Source organism: Triticum dicoccoides, chromosome 7B (genome assembly GCF_002162155.2).
Source record: "Triticum dicoccoides isolate Atlit2015 ecotype Zavitan chromosome 7B, WEW_v2.0, whole genome shotgun sequence".
Classification (NCBI taxonomy): Eukaryota; Viridiplantae; Streptophyta; class Magnoliopsida; order Poales; family Poaceae; genus Triticum; species Triticum dicoccoides.
In genome coordinates this window covers 69,305,899-69,325,876 of record NC_041393.1, presented here as the reverse complement: position 1 = coordinate 69,325,876, position 19,978 = coordinate 69,305,899, and positions in this window count along the sequence as shown.

Genomic DNA, 19,978 nt, shown 5'->3' with positions numbered 1-19,978 from the left:
CTATCGCCTTCGGCGAGGGAGGCAATCCACTGCCGGCTGCGCTATTCTCTTTCACCCACCGCCTGTGCGGGAGAGCCACTGACCCCTTCTTCCTCGCTGCCGTACGTAGTGTGGGCAGATCCGGCCTCCCGCCGCACGCCTTGCCACATCCCGACGACCCTAAGGTATAAGTTTCTTTGAAACCATGGTTGCTCTAGCTGCATGTGGATCTTTTCCGATCTGTAGTCGAATCTAGGTCTTGGTTCAAAGAGGAAAGAAGGATGCGGTGGGGTGGAGGATGAATCTAGGACGTGGTTCAATGAGGAAAGGAGGGACGGAAAGTAGTATAGACTGGCTATCCAGCCGCTTTCTTGGCCGAAAATGGAAAAAGGGGGTAACCCAGTACACACATCTGTAAGGAAAAGGGAAAGAAACTGGGGGGGGGTCGGGTAGTTTGGGCAGGACTAGATTTGTTGCCCTCACATAGGAAAAAGGTTCAAAGAGAACAAATATGGGACCGACACTGATATGTTGCTTGGTTACATACTCTGCATCACCCATTTATACGTGTGGACGCACATGGTGCTGGCATGTCCCATACAACTATTTTGTTGTCGTTAATCTAAGAATGCCGCCGGAAAATTGAAGCAATGCCACTATTAAAACTAAATTACATTTTTTAACGAATGTTATTTCAAGAGAATGTCTCTGTTAATATGAATCAATGCAACTGTTTTAGAAATGCTACTATCCTACTTTGTTTTCCATCAAGATAAGTTAGATGCTTCTTTCTGTCACCGTTTGTTTCATCCTCCTTTATCGGCAAGTAATTTTTTCCTTTTTTGCCTCTGTTAAAACGGGGGTATCTATTCAACTTGTTGCTAGTGCGACATTTTGCTTCGCTACGCGAAACACTTTGCTTGATTTCAGTGCAACTGGACAAACGAGATTGGATTTCCTATTCGCGTTGGTAGATTCGTATTTTATCATGGTCGTCTCATGAAAGGTCAGCACAGGCCTTCATCCACATGATTGTTCAGTGTGCTTTGAGATGTTGTGCTACTTGTATTGCTACTGTTTTAAGTAAATGTTGAATTGAAGCTATTATATTGCTGCCTTTTCCCATTAAGTAGTGAACAAAAATGGGACCAACCCAGACATGATGCTTGTTGCTTTGTTAAAACAAACTCTGCATCACCCCCTTTATAAGTAGATGGAAGCATATGTTGTTGTTGCACCCACTCTCCCCTGGAACTGTTTATTCTTTTTGATAATCTAATGCTGCTGGTAAAATTAAGCAATGCCACTCTCAGAATTAACTACCGAATCTTATTTCAAAACTACAACACTTGTTAGGGATTGGCGGGATTAGCATTTTTGTGGATGCATGTTTCATCCTCCTTTATTAGCCAGTAATTGATTCCTTTTTTACCTCTGTTTAAACAGGGATATGTATTCAACTTGTTGCGATTGTGACATTTTGCATCGCTACGCGAAACACTGATGTTTTAAGAGTGTTTTGTGCAGTTCAACTTGAATGTCACGCCGGCGACTTTGCTTAATTTTGGTGGAACTGCACAAAAGGAGATCAGATTTTCATATATGTGTTGGGATTTCGTTCAAATCCTCCTCCCGAGCTGTTTCAAATCTTGGTCAAGAAATGTCAGTACCGACTTTCATCCACATCATGGTGCAGTGTGCTTTGAGATGTTGTGCTACTTGTATTGGTACTGTTTTGGATAAATGGTTAATTGAAGCTATTGAACTGCTATCTTTTACCATTAAGTGAGCAAAAAATGTTTCAACCTAGACATGATGCTTGTTTCTTTGTTACAACAAAACTTTGCATCACCCCCTTTATAAGTAGATGGAAGCACATGTTGTTGTGGCGCCCAGTCTCCCCTGGAACTGTTTATGCTTTTTGTTAATCTAATTCCGCTGGTAAAATTAAGCAATGCCACTCTCAGAATTAATTTACTACTGAATCTTAGTTCAAAACTGCAACGCTTGTTAGGAATTGGCAGGATTACCATTTTTGTGGCCGCATGTTTCATCCTCCTTTATTGGCCAGTAATTGATTCCTTTTTTGCCTCTATTAAAACGAATCAGTCGCATTGTTTTAGGAATGTTACTATCCTACTTTGTAGTTCTTTCTACATGTTTAACCAAGGTATTGTTAAGATAATGTCTTTGTTAAAATGAATCAGTCGCATTGTTTTAGGAATGGTACTTTTCTGCTTTTTCTTTCTTTAAACATGTTGAAACAAGGCATTGTTAAGATAATGTCTCAGTCAATATGAATGAATCACACTGATGGAGAATTGCTACTCTCCTGCTTTGTTTCCCATTAAGATAAGGTAGATCAGTATATGCTTTTCTTCTGGGAGTACAAGTCATCAACCGTTGTTTCTCAGTAATTGTTTCCCTTATACCTATTGTTGCTTACAGGGATATCAAAATTAAAGCTCGGTTTTATTTCGACTTTGATTTTAGTTGAACTGCACAAAAGGAGCCAATGTTTCCAAGGCAAACTACTGCATTACTGGGTCCAGTTGGTCGTTCCACTTTGTAGAAAGAAGCAGTCACTGTTTGCGCTACATTACAGAAGGAATGGCCGAGAAGCTTTACAGAGTATTAGTAGATGCTGGTGACATGACTAGTCTATAGAGAGCATAGGCAACTCTACAACACGTGGAGTGCACTCGGCTAAAAGTGCCCAAACAAGTACAAGAAGCCATGACAGGACTCCACGATCATAGGCATTACATATCTTGAATGGGAAAAGCTTGCCAAAGTTTAATCATTGATGTTAGCAAGAAGATATTAGTTTAATATATTGGAATTGTAAAATCTTGTCAAAATTTGCTCATTGATGTTAGCCAGAAGACATGCATTTGATATTTTTTAGTGGGACGCCCTTTGCTGTGAACAGCTTCGATTGTTTTTTCCTATTCCTGTGTTCAGTTTAGAAATAAATAGTTACTCTGCTGAGATATTCCTATGTTAAGAGTTTGTTCTGAATATTGTCTATGTAATGCCAGGCCTTGTGTTTGATTGCAAAGTTGAGCTTGGAATGTTGTGGCATGCGGCATCACGAGCTGTTCACCGTGCCTCCTAGGAATAATGCTTCGTATTGTTTTGCATGTCAATCTAATGCCAGTGATTTGCTTGTTAAGAAGATCATCCTCTTCTGTTGTTTCCGTGCTTAAGAAGTTCATCGTCTTATGTTTCATTCATAGCCTATACGACAAGTCGGGTATGTTAGAAGTGAAGCCATATGATCTTCCGACTAACTCACCATCTTAGTCCGTGATTGGATCGTCGTTTTCCAACCAAAACCGCTTGTAAAACTGACGCTTGTAAATAAAAGCAGATGGTCTCGGGCGAAGCACTTGGTTGGTCGATTTCGACTAGTAAAATATACACTGATCTCTTAAATTACATGCGTAACCCGCCGGTTTTACTTACAGACCTCGGGCCCTCAGTTTCATTATGCCTGTATTTTACGCGTTGTTTCCGATGACGAGTAAATTACACTTGTATGTTAATACAAGTGTGAAATAAACCAGAGCTCCCAAGCGCGGTTACCGTTTCATGCCGTCTCAGTCTCTCGAAGGTGCTCATAGGTGTCCGATGATCCTGGCTTCCTGAATGAGCAGCAGGCGCTGTATCAGACCATCCGTAGGGCCTGTGAGGCCCTCTCCGTCGTCCTTCGAGTTGTTGCGCTCGCCGTGGCACCGAGCATTGTTAACATGGTCAACGAACATGAGGATTCAGGAGATGACTTTTTTTGACTAGATGACAGTAGGGACCCACTAGGGCCATAGCCGTATGTACGCAAGTGCCTCCTTATTATGTACAACTATATTTTTTTGCTTCCTCCCGGTTTCCTGAAATCACAATACCACACCATTGTCAACCTATGTAGTCAATATAAATGAGAGAATTGCACAAGGTGCAACCGACAGCTGGGACCAAGCAGCTCAAGCAGTATTGTTGTTTTTGAGGCGTCAGCACTGCAAAGTTTTTCTTGGCGATGTTTTTGTTGTTGTTCAGAGGTGAGCAGGGTATTAACTGGGCGGGTTGTGGCCCGTCTAGCCCAGGCAAGATATCCAGCATAGATATTATTTTTTTTCAAGATGAAAATAGCTAGCCCAGCTATACGTTTTTTTGAGGAATACCCAAGCAAGGTCAACTTGTTATTCTCCGCCCCGCTGGGCTGCAAATCTTTCCTACGAGGGATGCATTAGGCTTAACAGGAAAACGGGCTTTAAAAAATAATAAATGGGATGTAATTATAAAAACTGGGCAGTAACTATAAAAAATGCACCAAACACGAAATTAGTTTATAAAATATTATTTATGGATTTTGAAATCTTAATTTTTAATTGTTGCGCGCGCAATGTTTCGTTGGATTTTTACGTAATACAAATTTATATTTAATCTGACTAGAAATTTCGGGATAAAAATATTTCGGATCCCATCAAAATGTGGGAAATTTTCTTGAATTCTGTCTTGAACAGTTGGTTTAAATTATTAATCATTGTCCTAGCTAGAAAATGGGCTGTACTTTTAACAAACTATAAATGGGCTGTAGTAAATTCCATTAGAATTCAAAAATGGGTTGTACATTCTTACAAATCGCAAATGGGCTATAAGTTCTCTGCCACACACTTGTGGGCCTACTAAGTTGACGCGTCCCCTAATAAAAATAAGTTGACGCGTATGCAAGGCTTTGTCAACTTATTATAGTCAACACACGGTTCTAGTAGCAGTGGTTGTTGGATGTCTATCCAACGGATGTCGTGCTTCTTCTTCAATCCCGAATATTCTAGCTTTGGCCGCCCAAAAAATGATTCCTCCCCCTGACATCTGGGGCGCACAGTTTCCGAGGCTAACCTGTGGGCCTACTAAGTTAGCGCCTACCAAGGGCTTTGTCAACTTAGTCAATATAAATGATTCTAGCTGCAGTGACCGTACAATCTCCATCCAACGGCCGTAGTGCTTCTTCAACCTTTGGTCTTCTTGCTCCAGCCCCCAAAGCAGTGCCGGTCGTGCCGCCTGCTCCTGCCTCTCTTGGCCGGCTATGCTGCCGCGAAGGCCTCACCGCCCCTACTACTCCCACCGCTGGCCAGGCCATCCCTCCACTCACCCACACCCCCTGTTATTCTATGGCGACGACAGCCTCACACCGCAGCTGAGCTAGTGAACCCTCGTACTCCTCTTCGCGTGGGCATCCACTGTCGCGTCTTCCCCGGCTCCGCGCCGTCCCCTTCCTAGGCCTCGCTGTCGTCCACCGCCGTGGTGCTCTCGGTGCGGCGTGGTCAATGTGGTCAACGACCGACTTACATCGGAAGAGTACTGTACGTGGAGAGGCTAACAGCTGGGTCCACGGCAGCCGGAAGGAAGTGCCTCCTTATTACGCGCAAAATAATGATTCTTCCACCTGACAGCAGGGACTCACCAGACGGGCCACCGTATTTCGAGAAAAAAATGTTTCCCCCTGACTACTGGGACCCACCGGACAGGCCATCGTATTTCGCGAAAAAATGTTCCCCTGCTCTGTCAGCTCAGACCCACCGGAATTGTCTCCTTATTATGCACAGAAAAATGAATACTCCCCCTGCTAGCTGGGACCCTCCTTGATGGGAGGCTGACTTGTGGGCCTACTAAGTTGACGGGGATGGAGGGCTTTGTCTACTTAGTCAATATGAACGATTCTAGCTCAAGTGACCATACAATGTTCATCCAACACCCGTAGTGCTTCTTCAACTTCTGGTCTTCTTGCTCTAGCCGCCCAAAGCAGCACCGGTCGTGCCGCATGCTCCTGCCGCCTGTTGCCGGCTGTGCTGCCGCGGAGGCCTCACTGCCCCCTACTACCCCCACCACTTGCCAGGCCATCCATCCACTCACCCACACCCCCTGTTATTCTGCGGCGACGGCAGCCTCACACTGCAGCCGAACCAGTGAAACCTTGCACTCCTCTCCGCGTGGGCATCCACTGCCGCGTCTTCCCCGGCTCAGTGTCGTCCCCTTCCTTGGCCTTGCCATCGTTCATCACCATGGTGCTCTCGGCGCGGCGTGGTCAATGTGGTCAATGACCGACTTCCATTGGAAGAGTACTGTACGTGGAGAGGCTGACAGCTAGGTCCACGACAGCCACAAGGAAGTGCCTCCTTATTAAGCGCAAAATAATTATTCCTCCACCTGACAGCAGGGACTCACTGGACGGGCCACCCTATTTCGCGAAAAAAATGTTTCCCCCCTGACTGCTGGGACCCACCAGACGGGCCATCGTATTTCATGAAAAAAAAACGTTCCCCCTCTGTCAGCTCGGACGCACCAAAAGTGCCTCCTTATTACGCATAAAAAAATGAATACTCCCCCGCTAGTTGGGACCCTCCTTGGTGGGAGACTGACTTGTGGGCCTACTAAGTTCACGGGGACGGATGGCTTTGTCAACTTAGTCAATATGAAAAATTCTAGCTCAAGTGACCGTATGATGTCCATCCAACGGTCGTAGTGCTTCTTCAACCTCTGGTCTTCTTGCTCCAGCCACCCAAAGCAGCGCCGGTCGTGCCACATGGTCCTGCCTCCCGTGGCCGTCTGTGCTGCCGCGGAGGCCTCACTGCCCCCTACTATTCCCACCGCTGGCTAGGCCCTGCAGCGACGGTAGCCTCACACTACAGCCGAACCAGTGAACCCTCGTACTCCTCCCCGCGTGGGCTTCCGCTGCCGTGTCTTCCCCGGCTCCGTGTGGTCCCCTTTGTCCACCTCCCTATTGCTCTCGGCGCGGCATGGTCAACGTGGTCAAGGGTCGACTTCCATCGTAAGAGTACTGTACGTGGAGGGGCTGACAATTGGGTCCACATCGGTCGCAAGGAAGTGCCTCCTTATTATGCGCGAAATAATTATTCCTCCATCTGACAGCAGGGACACACCGCACGGGCCACCATATTTTGCGTAAACAACGTTTCCCCCCTGACTGCTGGGACCCACCAGCTACATCTTCGCACACAAGGAAGTGCGTCTGGGCAAAACAAACGATTCGCCTCCCTGACTGCTGGGACCCACTAGCTACATCTTCGCACGCAAGGAAGTGCGTCCGGGAAAAAATGATTCGCCCCCTGACTGCTGGGACCCACCAGCTACGACTTCGCACGCAAGGAAGTGCATGACAGTCGGGACCCACCTGGTCGAAGCGTACGTAGCGTTGTCATTCTGGTCGCGAACGTGTACGTACATACTTGTCGATGTAGAGGCGTGCACGTGTCATAGTAGAGGCGCGCATGTGTCATAGTAGAGGCGCGCACGTAGCATGTACACGTATGTACAGCGGCCAGGGTACAAGAAAGTAAATACGGCAACGTACGTACATGCTGGCGGGGTCTCGAATGCCTACTCGCGCATACGTACGGCCAGGGCTCGTGTACATGGCTGGGTCAGAACGGAGAAACAGTGTCGTCATCGTGTTCATGGGGAGCCAACCGACTGGGTCAGAATGGAATGCGTCGCCGTGTTCATCGGGAGGGCTTGGATGGAACAACTGATGGAAATGAGGCCTGGCGTACTACAGAACGGAGGAAACGGCCTTGTGTTCGATCGGCCACATTCAAAACGGGATCCTATTAACCGGGAGGGGTCTGGCGTACCGCAAAACGGAGAAAACGGACTTGTGTTGGACCTCCTATGGTCGAAATGGGGTCATGTTGATCGGGAGGGGTGTGGCGTACCGCAAAATGGAGCAAATGGACTTGTGTTGGAGCGCTATGGCCAAAACGGGGGTCCTGTTCATCGGGAGGGGTGTGGCGTACCGCAAAAAGGGACTCCACGGGATACTGTTCATCTCCACCGTCGACCTCCTCCAGCCTCCACCTGCGACTGTTCATCCACGGTTTCCTATTCATCCAGCCTCCACCTCACGCTACTCCACTGGCTACTGCTCAACTATAGGACCTTGAGAAGAGGTGTCTAGAGGGGGGGTGATTAGACACTAAGTACCAAAGTTGCAGTTTTTAAGTTTCTTTAAATTTAGGTGGAGTTTAGGCACAAGTTTAACATTCACAACATATAGCAAGCAAGCATGCAAAGAGTATATGAGCAGCGGAAAGTAAAGCATGCCACTTGCAAGAATGTGAAGGGAAGGGATTGGAGGATTCAAACGCAATTGGAGACACGGATGTTTTTGGCGTGGTTCCGATAGGTGGTGCTATCGTACATCCACGTTGACGGAGACTTCAACCCACGAAGGGTAACGGCTACGCGACTCCACGGAGGGCTCCACCCACGAAGGGTCCACGAAGAAGCAACCTTGTCTATCCCACCATGGCCGTCGCCCACAAAGGACTTGCCTCACTAGCGGTAGATCTTCACGAAGTAGGCGATCTCCTTGCCCTTACAAACTCCTTGGTTCAACTCCACAATCTTTGTCGGAGGCTCCCAAGTGACACCTAGCCAATCTAGGAGACACCACTCTCCAAGAAGTAACAAATGGTGCGTTGATGATGAACTCCTTGCTCTTGTGCTTCAAATGATAGTCTCCCCAACACTCAACTCTCTCTCATAGGATTTGGATCTGGTGGAAAGAGGGTTTGAGTGGAAAGCAACTTGGGGAAAGCTAGAGATCAAGATTCATATGGTAGGAATGGAATATCTTGGCCTCAACACATGAGTAGGTAGTTCTCTCTCAGAAATAGGATGCTGGAAGTGTAGGTTCAGTCTGATGGCTCTCTCCACAAATGAAGAGGAGGTGGAGGGGTATATATAGCCTCCACACAAAATCTAACCGTTACACACAATTTACCAAACTCGGTGGGACCGAATCGTTAAACTCGGTCAGACCGATTTAGCAAATAATGTGACCGTTAGGGTTTTCGGTGGAACCGAAATGGAACTCGGTAGGACAGATTCAGTTAGGGTTAGGGCATAACGTAATCTCGGTGAGACCGATTACACAAACTCGGTAGGACCGATTTTGGTAATTAGCTAACCAGAGAGTTGGTCAGGCAAACTCGGTTTGACCGATTATCAAACTCGGTGGGACCGATTTTGATAATAAGTTAACCAGGAAGTTTGCATTGTAATCTCGGTAGTACCGATTTCTCAAACTCGGTGAGACCGATTTTGATAATGGACATACACAGAGAGATTACAATCCCATCTCGGTGAGACCGAGATCCCTATCGATGAGACCGATTTGCTTAGGGTTTGCGGCAGTGGCTAAGACATCCAAACTCGGTGGCGCCGGATAGAAAGAATCAGTGGGGCCGAGTTTGACTTTAGGTTTAGGACATATGTGTGGAAGTGGGAAAGTAGTTGAGGGTATTTGGAGCATATTACTGAGCACTTGAAGCAAGAGGCTCATTAAGCAACACCTCATCCCTCCTTGATAGTATTGGCTTTTCCTATAGACTCAATGTGATCTTGGATCACTCAAATGTAAAATGAAGAGTCTTGAGCTTGAAGCTTGAGCCAATCCTTTGTCCTTAGCATCTTGAAGGAGTTTCCACATCCTTTAGTCCATGCCACTCCATTGTTGAACTTATCTGAAATATACTAGATAAATGTGTTAGTCCAACAAGAGATATGTTGACATTAATTACCAAAACCACCTAGGGAGCACTTGTGCTTTCAATCTCCCCCTTTTTGATAATTGATGACAACATACATCAAAGCTTTAGATAAAGATTTAAGAAATAGCAAGTAAAGCTTTGGAAAGACATGTAACAAGCATAGGCTCCCTCTACATGTATGCAATCATGTGAATATGAAATATTGAAGCATGTGATAGCATAACTATGTTAGAGCAGGCAATGTGTTACATGTATCTTTGCTGTATGCATCAGAGCAAAACAATATTAAAGGAAATACCTTCATGCCCATGAGTCCTTCTTGCAAACAGTATGTACATCTGCAAGAATTCCTCATACACATGATTGTGATGCATATACTTACCTTGTAGTCTTGAGTTGGCTTAGGATGAAATGAACCTGCATAAACAAGGTTAGATAACACAGATACATCTACTAGCTAGAGCAAACAAAAGACACCACAAGAATACCAAGACTGGGATGACATGTAGAGAGTGAGTACTAAGTACCACATTGGATTAGACATGTCCCCAAGAGTAAAGATATGCAATGAATTTAAATGATTTATTTCCCTTAGATGTCTTGCTCCCCCTGAATCTAACATGGGATACTGGGAGAAGATAGGGAACAGAAAATCAAAGCTGAAGGATAAAAATGAACAGAGCTAATGCAAGGTAATGCAAATAAGCACATATGAACATGTCTTTCCCCTCAAGAAGACATGTGGCATCTCTCCTCTTGAACACCAAGGATCTGGGATCCTTGAGAAATACTTTCTACTAGTATTCTCTCCCCATGGAGGTCTCTCTATCCCCTTGAAGGATCTTCTCTCTCTCCCTCTGAGATGCGATCTCTCTCTAAATGATAAGCTTTGATGTGATCCCTCTCTCTCCCCTTTGACATCAATTTCCAAGAAGGGCTTGATAAGATGTAATCTCTCTCTCTCAATCTGGAATTTGACGTGAATGGGTTTGATCCTTGAGTCACAACATAAAGCAATGATAAAAAATGTGATGCTTGTAGAGGACAAGATTCATTGAGTGGAGCTGGATCAAAAGAAACACAGAATATGTGGCAAAGAGTTTGTCCTGTTATGAAATCGGTGGCACCGAGTGGTATGCTTCGGTGGTACCGAGAGTTTTCGGTTGGACCGAAAATAACAAATCGGTGTAACCGAGTTCATCGCAGAGAAAACACTTGTCACCTCAGCTCACTAGAGTAATAAGATATCACAAAGATTTGCAAGGAATTAACTAGATGATATGCAAGGAATTGGATGTAGAATATGCAGAGAAAACAGAAAGAAATCTAGATGAAGTTTTTTTTTGAAAGGGGAAACACAGATGCAGGAGACAAATGCAAAAACACAGAAGAAAACACAAGGGAACTTCATCTAGAGATGGTCGGCGACAAAGTCACCTATGTTAGAGTATATTGACTTAGGAGTCAAGTGAGATCACTTGATCATAGGCCATACTCATCGTTTAAGCTCAAAATGGGGTTGCCATTTTTCGTTTAAGCATCTTGATGTATTCACATCTTGTCGAGTTGCTTTAAGTCATGACTCGGAGTAAAGCTTCTCTAAGATGGAATAACATACCTTGGTTGGTGGTGTTGTCCATGTAGTTGAACTTGCGCGGGTTGCTCAATGTTGATGTAGCTCATCAAGAATTTGGAGCACCACTTGGAATTTGAGTTCATCTACCTACATGGGTTAGTTCTTGCAAGGAAGAGCACTTGTATATCCAAAAATGACAATCATGAAACTCAACATAGAATTTGTCAAAGGATATGTTTGAATGGTTTCGTGCTTCCTTGACTTCAACCACCTTGTGTAGAGACTTGGTGATGTAGAGATTGCTCAAGATGTGAGTAGATTACAATCTCATGGAGTTTGATTCAACCAAGTACCTACATGGGTTAGATAACATGCAAGATACAAATATATCCAAGACATAAGATTTTCATCATAAGAGAAATATCAAGTATTAGTCATAAGCTCATGTCTTGCATGTATCCAATGGAGTTTCTACTCCAAGTTTGAAGCATCAATGATGTTCAATTCTCCTCTTAACCTGTAAAACACTTTCTCATCAAGAGGTTTAGTGAATATATCTGCTAATTGCTTTTCGGTGCAAACATGCTTAAGATCAATGTCACCCTTAGCAACATGATCTCGAATGAAATGACGACGAACTTCAATATGCTTAGTTCGAGAATATTGCACAGGATTATGACCAATTTTGATAGCACTTCCATTATCACAAAGCAAAGGAACATGTCTCACATATATCCCATAATCTTTAAGAGTTTGGGTCATCCAATGTAATTGAGCACAACATGATCTAGCGGCAATATATTCAACTTCAGCGGTGGATAAGGATACCGAGTTTTGTTTCTTGGAGGACCAAGACACAAGAGATCTACCAAGAAATTGACAAGTACCCAAAGTGGACTTTCTATCAACCTTGTCTCCGGCATAGTCCGAGTCAGAATAGCCAACAAGATCGAAAGAGGCCCTCTTAGGATACCAAATGCCAAAATTTGGTGTATGGATTAAGTATCTCACTATCCTTTTCACAACCTTAAGATGACATTCTTTAGGAGCAGCTTGATATCGTGCACACATGTACACACTTAGCATAATATCGAGACGTGAAGCACATAGATATAATAATGAACCAATCATAGAGCGATAAACTTTTTGATCAACTGGTTCATCATCTTTGGTCAAGTCAAGATGTCCACTAGTAGGCATGGGTGTAGACATACCTTTGCACTCTTGCATATTGAACTTCTTGAATAAGTCCTTGGTGTACTTCGTTTGAGAGACAAAAGTACCTTCCTTAGTTTGCTTGATTTTCAAACCAAGAAAGAATTTGAGTTCACTCATCATTGACATCTCAAACTTCTCCGACATTAGCTTCCCAAAATTTTCACTAAAATGAGGGTTAGTTGAACCAAATATGATATCATCAACATAAATTTGGCACACAGATAGTTCACCATTAACCCTTTTAGTAAAAAGAGTAGAATCAATTTTCCCAATTTCAAAGCCTTTTTCAATAAGGAACTTGGTCAAGCATTTACACCATGCTCTAGGAGCTTGTTTAAGACCATAAAGAGATTTGTGAAGTTTGTAAACATGATTGGGTTTCTTAGGATTGACAAAGCCGGGAGGTTGTTTAACATAAAATTCCTCCTCTATTTCACCATTTAGAAAAGCACTTTTAATGTCCATTTGGTACAAGGTGATATTATGGTGATTAGCATAGGCAAGTAAGATGCGAATAGAATCAAGTCTAGCAACGGGAGCATAAGTCTCACAATAGTCCATACCTTCGACTTGTGTGTAGCCTTGGGCGACGAGGCGTGCTTTGTTGCGAACTACTTGTCCATCTTCATCTTGCTTGTTGCGAAACACCCATTTGGTACCGATGATGTTGTGGTTGTTGTCGGGATTCTCAACCAATGTCCAAACTTGGTTTCTCTCAAAGTTGTGTAGCTCTTCATGCATAGCATTTATCCAATCCGGATCTTCCAATGCTTCTTCGACCTTCATAGGTTCAATGCTAGAGATGAAAGAATAGTTTTCACAAAAGTTAGCTAAACGAGTTTTAGAGCGAGTGATTCTCCCGGTTTGAATATCATTGTAGATTTGCTCGATGGGATGGTCTTTAGCAATTCTTGCTCGAACTCGTGAAAGCTTTTGCTTGGTTCTTGGTTGAACATCTTCTTCATCTTCTTCTTCTTCATTGTTGGCGTTGTCGTTCTCTTGTCGTGGTGGAGAAGGAGGTTGTTGACGTTCTTGATGCACTTCCTCGTTTTCTTCATCTTGGTATGTCCCACTTGTGGATGCTTCCATGTCAACTCTTGGTTCACCTTGTCGTGAAGTAGAAGCTTCCACTTGGACGGACGAGGTACTCTCCTTCACCTCCGTTGGACGGACCTTGCCAATAGACAAGTCTTGGATTGCTTCCGAAGGATCTTTGTCTCCTACATCAATTGGCAATTGCTCTACTTGCGAGCCGTTAGATTCATCAAACTTCACATCTACCTTCTCTTCAACCTTTCGGGTGAAATTGTTGTAGACACGGTAAGTGTGAGAGTTTGAGCCATAACCTAGTAGGAAACCTTCATGAGACTTAGGAGCAAATTTAGAACGACGATGTTTATCAAGAATGTAGCACTTTGAGCCGAATACTCGAAAGTATCCAACTTGGGGTTTGTTACCGGTGAGTAGCTCGTATGCCGTCTTGCCGAGTAGCTTGTGAAGATACAAGCGATTTGTTGCATGACAAGCTGTCTCAACCGCTTCTGCCCAAAAGTGCTTCGGCGTCTTGTACTCATCAAGTATCGTTCTCGCCATTTCGATGAGCGTCTGGTTCTTCCTCTCAACAACTCCATTTTGTTGAGGTGTGTACGTAGCCGAGAACTCGTGTGAAATCCCTTCTTCGTCAAGAAAGGTGTCCGCATTTGCGTTCTTGAACTCCGTTCCATTGTCGCGGCGAACCTTCTTGATCTTCACTTCAAATTGGTTTTGGGCCTTCCTAGCGAAGTTTTTGAAGATCTTTTGGACCTGCGATTTATCATCGAGAAAGAACACCCACGTAAATCTGGAAAAATCATCAACTATAACTAGACTAAAGGAATTTCCACCGAGACTCTTATAAGAGTTGGGACCAAAGAGATCCATGTGAAGTAGCTCGAGTGGCCTCTTCGTGTTCATGATGTTCTTCATGGGATGCCTTCCTCCAACCTGTTTACCTGCTTGACAAGCACTACAAAGTCTATCCTTATCAAATATGACATCATTAACTCCAAGGATATGATTCCCCTTAATAAGCTTGTCAAGGTTTCGCATACCAACGTGACCTAATCATCTATGCCATAACCAGCCTTTTGAGGATTTAGCAATGAAGCATGTTTTAGGTTGAGCCTTTTTAGTGAAATCAACAATGTATAGATCACCTCTATGCACACTAGTAAAGACCATTTTATGATTGTCTCCATGAAACACTTGGCAATCAATTTCGGTAAATAAGACATTGAAACCAAAGTCAGCAAGTCTAGATACTGAAAGTAAGTTGTACCCAAGAGATTCAACGAGCATGACATTTTGTATGGAGCTATCATGTGAGATGGCCACCTTACCAAGGCCAACCACCTTACCCTTTGAGTTGTCACCGAAAGTGACATACTTTCGAGGACTATCATTATCAGCAAGCTCACGAAACATGTCTTTATCTCCGGTCATGTGATCGGTACATCCACTATCAAGGACCCATTCCTTCCCTCCTGACATATATCCCCAAAGATTTGCCATAAGACCAAAATGTCTCATTGCATCATCAAGATCGAAGTCACTATCATCATCCTCATCATAGTATCCATGTTCAACATCGTCATGTGGTGGATCAAATCCTAGAGAGGGTGATTCGTTAGAGTGATTTTGACAATGATCTTGTCTATGAATTTTTATAGCTTCGAAAATAATACCACTAATAATACCAACATTTCCTTTGGTAGTAAGCTCAAAAAGACGATCACTAAACATAGGATCACTAGTATTCATCTTACTCAAACCAATAGACTTATGGAGAATTTCATCAAGATTTTTCAAAGAATAACCAGGAAATCGTTCCTCAAGAAATTTCCATATAGTGTAGGCACACTCAAGAGTAGGCAGTTTTATAATCAAGTTTCTAGGCAAGCCTCTAGTGATAAGATTATCAGTTCTAACATTTCTAATCATGTCAATAGACTCATCAAGGGTAGGATGCATAGGATCAACACAAGGTGCACAAGGACTAGCAATGTACTTGTTCAAATGATATTGATTGAAAATTACAAGCATCTCATTTTTTCACTCATGAAAGTACTCTCTATCAAGAATAGGCACTCTATGTCTAAGACTCCCCAGAGTAGACTCATCCATCTTCCTCCAATGGTGATTAAACCAAAGCAATGGAGACCAATTCTCTGATACCACTTGTAGGACCTTGCGAAGAGGTGTCTAGAGGGGGGGTGATTAGACACTAAGTACCAAAGTTGCAGTTTTTAAGTTTCTTTAAATTTAAGTGGAGTTTAGGCACAAGTTTAACATTCACAACATATAGCAAGGAAGCATGCAAAGAGTATATGAGAAGCGGAAAGTAAAGCATGCAACTTGCAAGAATGTAAACGGAAGGGATTGGAGGATTCAAACGCAATTGGAGACACGGATGTTTTTGGCGTGGTTCCGATAGGTGGTGCTATCGTACATCCACGTTGATGGAGACTTCAACCCACGAAGGGTAACGGCTGCGCGAGTCCACGGAGGGCTCCACCCACGAAGGGTCCACGAAGAAGCAACCTTGTCTATCCCACCATGGCCGTCGCCCACAAAGGACTTGCCTCACTAGCGGTAGATCTTCACGAAGTAGGCGATCTCCTTGCCCTTACAAACTCCTAGGTTCAACTCCACAATCTTTGTCGGAGGCTCCCAAGTGACACCTAGCCAATCTAGGAGACACCACTCTCCAAGAAGTAACAAATGGTTCGTTGATGATGAACTCCTTGCTCTTGTGCTTCAAATGATAGTCTCCCCAACACTCAACTCTCTCTCATAGGATTTGGATCTGGTGGAAAGAGGGTTTGTGTGGAAAGCAACTTGGGGAAGGCTAGAGATCAAGATTCATATGGTAGGAATGGAATATCTTGGCCTCAACACATGAGTAGGTAGTTCTCTCTCAGAAATAGGATGCTGAAAGTGTAGGTTCAGTCTGATGGCTCTCTCCACGAATGAAGAGGAGGTGGAGGGGTATATATAGCCTCCACACAAAATCTAACCGTTACAAACAATTTACCAAACTTGGTGGGACTGAATCGTTAAACTCGGTCAGACCGATTTAGCAAATAATGTGACCATTAGGGTTTTCGGTGGGACCGAAATGCAACTCGGTAGGACCAATTCGGTTAGGGTTAGGGCATAACGTAATCTCGGTGAGGCCGATTACACAAACTCGGTAGGACCGATTTTGGTAATTAGCTAACCAGAGAGTTGGTCAGGCAAACTCGGTTTGACCGATTATCAAACTCGGTGGGACCGATTTTGATAAGAAGTTAACCAGGAAGTTTGCATTGTAATCTCGGTAGTACCGATTTCTCAAACTCGGTGAGACCGATTTTGATAATGGACATACACAGAGAGATTACAATCCCATCTCGGTGAGACCGAGATCCCTATCGGTGAGACCGATTTGCTTAGGGTTTGCGACAGTGGCTAAGACATCCAAACTCGGTGGCGCCGGATAGAAAGAATCAGTGGGGCCGAGTTTGACTTTAGGTTTAGCACATATGTGTGGAAGTGGGAAAGTAGTTGAGGGTATTTGGAGCATATCACTAAGCACTTGAAGCAAGAGGCTCATTAAGCAACACCTCATCCCTCCTTGATAGTATTGGCTTTTCCTATAGACTCAATGTGATCTTGGATCACTCAAATGTAAAATGAAGAATCTTGAGCTTGAAGCTTGAGCCAATCCTTTGTCCTTAGCATCTTGAAGGAGTTCCCACATCCTTTAGTCCATGCCACTCCATTGTTGAACTTATCTGAAATATACTAGATAAAAGTGTTAGTCCAACAAGAGATATGTTGACATTAATTACCAAAACCACCTAGGGAGCACTTGTGCTTTCATCAACCAACCCTCTCCACGGGCTCATGTTCAACCACCCCTCCAGGGGCTACTATTCATCCACCCCTCCACCATCTACTGTTCATCCAGACCTCCACGGGTCGTCCTGTTCATCCAGCCCTCCACGGGGTCCTTGTCGGGGGTTGGGTGCGACATATGCCAAGGGATGGCTTATCATGGTGGGAGTGAGTAGAACGTCGCCGGTGCCCGGAATCGGGATGAGGCGAAGACATGCACGCCGGTGGATCTTACCCAGCTTAAGGGCTCTCCGAGGAGATAACACCCCTACTGCTGCTCTGCGGGGTCTCCGCATGATCACTATGGCAAACTGAATACAAGGTTGGTCCTAGAGCTGTTTTCTGGAGGTAGGAGAGGGCAAGGCTAGCGCCCTCCTTCCTATATGATTGGGTCTAATACTAAAGAAGCTATCCCCCTTGCATGGGTGCCCCGGGGGGCTTATATAGGCCTGCACCCCAGGGATACAATGGTAATCCGGCTGGGCGCGGGTCCCAACCGTCTGTCTCTCAGGTTGCCGTCTTCTCCGCCGACTGCTGGGGCCCGCCGACTAGCGGGCCTCACTGACAGGCCTGGTACTGTTGCAGTGCTTCTGATGACGCTGGCTTGGTCATAGGGTCATGGCAACAGTGTCGCCGTCTGGCAGACGATCACTGTCGCCACTCCCCGTCTTGTCTGGTTAATGGCGTATGGGGCCCGTGGGATGGGCCGGCCAACTCCAGGGGGCCGACTCCCACGAGTCCGCCTTCGGGGCGCTCTCGCCGTCTTCTGTTCTCCCGCTGACGGGCGGGTCCCGCCATCTCCGGGCCGTACAGGTAGGCCGTCGTGGGCATAGTGCACCGCCCACTGTAGCTGAGGTCAGGGCAGGCATGGCAACAGTGCCGCGCCACGATGGAGATCTCCAGCGATACGGCGCACTTTAGCCATGCCAGCCCCTCGTAGGTAGGGTAGAGACGGCCATGCAGTGACCGTACCCCACCCCGTCCATCGTGGCGAAGGCAGGAGATGGTTGGAGTCATGGGCCGACTCCCATAGTCGTCTTATCTTGAAGTCGCCAGCGAAGAGTCGGATCATCTCGAAGTCGTCAGCCAAGAGTCGGCTTAACTCGGAGCCGTCCCTGGGACTCGGCCGTGAGGGACAGTCGCTGCCGACTCCCAGGAGGCGGCTCTTCATCGTGGGGCCTTGAGGGGCGCAGTCTGCCCCGATGTTTTGAAAGGTTCTGGGGGTCGGGTTAGCCTACCCGTGGCCCATTACTCCGACAGTAGTCCCCGAAGCTGGTGAGGCGCCGCGGGAGATGTGTCGGGGAGCCTCCACAGTTTCATCTCTCTGGGGGTGGAATCTCGGCCTCGCTCGCCGTCTTCCTCCAGGACGACTAGCTGGAGTCGGACTCGCAGAAAGCCGTATTCTCTCTCAGAGAGTTTGGACGTCGCGGCGGGGTCCCTGACAGCGTGCCTGATAAGCTTCCGGGCAGCCACCCGTTGCGGGTCCGTCGCGTGGCGCCACGTGGCGGGGTCAGTCTGCCCACCCACGCGCGCGACGGGATAGGACCTCAGGCGGGGCCAGCCACTACCGTGCCTTGGCACGTGAGCGGATTTGTTGCTGTCGTGCGGACGGTTGGGTTTCCCACACCGTAACTGCACGCAGTTACTGCGTGTGGTAAATCATGGGGGGCGTGGCGGCCAGGGCGCAGTTAATCCCACGCCCGCCCCATCGGCTTCTCAGCCCATGAGCCTATAAGTAGGCGGGAGGAAGGGAGTGGCGAAGCACGCACGCCCATCTCCCCTACTCGCCTTGCTTCCTTCTTGCTTCTTCTTCCTCTTGATGCCGCCGCACCGAGCCACGCCACGCTTGCGAGGATGAGTTCTTCCTCCGCCGCCGCACCTCCCGCCGTGCGCTCCAGCGTATGGGATGGCTCCGAGGTGGACGACGACCACATCGTGTTTCTCCGCAGGACGCGCCGCCTCCCCGACGTGGGCCTAGTGCGAGCCCATGCCACGCCGGAGAGGGAAATAGTGCCGGCGCCGGAGGAGGGCGAGCGGGTCGTGTTCCGCTCGCACCTTATGCGCGGCTTGGGGCTGCCGGCGAGCGGCTTCTTCCGCTCCTTCTTGGAGTTCCATGGGCTCCAGCCGCACCACCTCACCCCGAACACGGTGGTGCTGCTAGCTGCCTTCGCCACCTTGTGCGAAGGCTTCCTTGGCGTTCTCCCGCCATCGAGTTGTGGGGGGAATTCTTCCAGTCCAAGCTCGGCACGCACGTCGCCGGCGTGCCGGCCCAGTGTGGCGCCTTCATCGCGATGCGGAGATCAATGGCCGACAACCCTTTTCCCGCCATTCCGCTAATCAAGTTGGTGAAAATGTGGCAGCGATCATACTTCTACGTGAAGAACGTCACCCCAGACGGCGACTGGGTCAATCTGCCGCCTTACAAAGCCGGCGCTCCGGCTGGGAGGCTCCCCAGCTGGTCCCACCGAGTCAAGATGCTGACTCCCGCTGGAGCCGCCGCCGTCGCGCGACTCCGAGTGCTGACGCAGTTGGAGGGTCTGACTAGGGCCGACCTGCTGGCCACCTTCGTGGCGCGCCGAGTCCTCCCGCTCCAAGGCCGACCTCATCTGATCTATCAGATGAGCGGCCACCGAGACCCGAGTCGGATGTGCTCCAAGGACATGCCCCACACGGAGGTGGCGGACATGATGAACTACATCGCGAACTGCAGTCTCAC